Below are 2,500 nucleotides of genomic sequence, written 5' to 3' on the forward strand. Positions count from 1 at the left end.
AGATGGAGGAGGGGAGGGGGGTGTGAGGGAAAATGGACGAGCTGCTTCACCTACCGGACTCCCGACGCCTCGCGATCAAAGCCTCTTTAACGCAGAGCATCAGTGCGCTCCGGCCGCGGGAAAACACACACATACACACTCTCTCACACACACACACACTCACTCACGCGCGCCAGCACACACACACACATACACACACACACACACACACAAATTAAAAGCACAAAACAACAACAACACACAATAAACGGATGTGAGATTTTTTTTAGCGCGCGCATCAGTGGCGGCGGCGGCGGCGCTAAAACCCACCGAGAGGCTCCTAACGGGGATCATAAATAATATTGACGCTGCCAACGACACGACGCACCGTCCTCCGGGGGGCGGGCACGGGTGACGGAAGGGTAGACGGCTCCTCCCGGTGTGTGTGTGTGTGTGTGTATGTGTGTGTGTGTATGTGTGTGTGTGTGTGTGTGTGAGGTGAGGAAGCGCCGATGCGGACACCTACAGCTGATCATTGGCTGTAAATCACGCCGGAGGCACGCGGGGAGGCGCGAGGTGACAAACGCCCGGGGTGGGGGGCTGTTTTTTTCTCTTTTTTCTCTTTTTTTGGTGGGGGGTCTCTGTGAGGGAGGGAAAATCGCCTCCCAATTTTATGCTCTCGGTTTATATTTTTCTCTCCGTTTCTGCCAGTTCCGGAAATCACAGACAGATTAATCAGGGCTCGGAGGAGCGCGTGGAGCTGGGGGAGGTTTTTGGGGGGGATTTTGTGGTTCATTACGGCCCTTTTAGCGCCTCGTTACCGTAATTAGCCACGGGGCACCGGGAGGCTAATTAAGGGAAAAGCGGTGCAGAGGCGTTTTCCCACTGGGGATTCTATGTGTGTGTGTGTGTGTGTGTGTGTGTGTGTCTGTGTGTGTGTGTGCGCGCGCGCGCCCAGGCGTGCGTATGTATGTGTGTGTGTGGCCTTCACATCTATTCCCATATAGACGTTTTACTTGAAATATAATAATAATAATAAGAAGAAGTAGAGATGGAACAATACCACTTTTTCTTTTCCGATATTGATAATGCTGGTAATAATACCCATCCAACATTTTTTCTTTAAAAAACTACTAAGCTTCTTTATTTTTATTTTTTTTATTATTTTTTTTACTGGAAGCATATCACACGTTCCTTCACAAGTACTGGTACTGGTATTGATACTGGGACTGGTACTGATACTAATGCTGATACTTGTACTCATACTGATACCGGTACTGATGCTGGTACTAATAGCCTAGTAATACTGATACTGATATTAGTGCTGGTACTAATACCGGTACTGGTACTGGTACCTATACTGGTAAAATGGTAAATGACGCACTTATATAGCGCTTTTATCCAAAGCGCTTTACACTGTGTCTCATTCACACACACCAATGGTAGCAGAGCTGCCATGCAAGGCACTAACTTGCCATTGGGAGCAAATTGGGGTTCAGTCTCTTGCCCATGGACACTTTGGCATGTGGAGTCATGTGGGCCAGGAATCGAACTGCCAACCCTATGATTAGTGGACAGCCCGCTCTACCAACTGAACCACAGCTCCATGGTACTGATACTATACTGAACTGTTTTTCAGCGTACAGAGAAAAAAAATATCCACACTTTACACACTTACTGTGAGAAATATAAACACTGTACAAGTCTGATTTTATTGATTTTTGTTGCATTATCAGTAAAATCAGGAGAAATGTTCCATCTAAAGCTTAAACATGGTGATGAAAACAGGAAATAGAGTTATAATGAAGCGATTAGCTAATCATGAACGACAGCGCGTGAAATGGAGTTCTGCTTGCACATGCTCTTTATTTAGCCATTTCTCATTTATTCCTCTTATTATTGTCTTAATATTTTAGTATATTTGATAAGAAAATAGCACTTATTAACACACTTAGCACACTATCACTTACTTTGTCATACTACTGAGTAGGCTAGTGTGTTGATAATGGAGACAAGCCTGGGTGGCACTGACCCATTGCCATGATGCCCAGAGGTGCTGTGAGATGATTGGCATAAATCTACTCCAATCTCTGGCATCAGAATGAATCATTTGACCTCCTATCCTTCCGTTACTGCAGCTGTGATTTAAAATAAAAATCCTTATTCTCTTTAAGGCTAGACTTATACAAATGCGAGTACTTTCTAACTGCACTCGTTTCTGTCTCTTCTGTTTTTTTTCTTCCACTACCTTGAGAATCAACGGCCCTGTTGCCACCTTGTGGAACCACTGAATTGTGCAAAAGAACTAAACGCACATGGGTTTGAAAAATCTGGCGGCGCATGTACATTATGCGCGTACTCTGCTGATGGCGAAATTTGCGTCACGCGTACTGTACACTGTACCTAGCATACACATAAAAAGTGAAGCATACTTTCTACTTTAATGTGGGAAATACCACACAATCGTGCACTCGATCGACCCAATGCAATGAAGCTAGCATGGGAGATACCATAAGTGTTC

The 2,500-nt window shown here is 45.1% G+C and overlaps 1 protein-coding gene across 1 annotated transcript in view; it reads right to left on the reverse strand.

Annotated features, from left to right (window-relative positions):
* LOC108275724 (CXXC-type zinc finger protein 4) overlaps positions 1-938 on the reverse strand; it is a 7,539-nt gene extending 6,601 nt beyond the window's left edge. The window contains exon 1 of the mRNA XM_053686258.1: positions 55-938. The gene's annotated coding sequence lies outside the window, so the exon portion shown is untranslated. The remainder of the gene's footprint in view (positions 1-54) is intronic.
* Between the last annotated feature and the right edge of the window lie 1,562 nt (positions 939-2,500).

The sequence above is a fragment of the Ictalurus punctatus genome, chromosome 15 (assembly GCF_001660625.3).
Source record: "Ictalurus punctatus breed USDA103 chromosome 15, Coco_2.0, whole genome shotgun sequence".
NCBI classification, from domain to species: domain Eukaryota; kingdom Metazoa; phylum Chordata; class Actinopteri; order Siluriformes; family Ictaluridae; genus Ictalurus; species Ictalurus punctatus.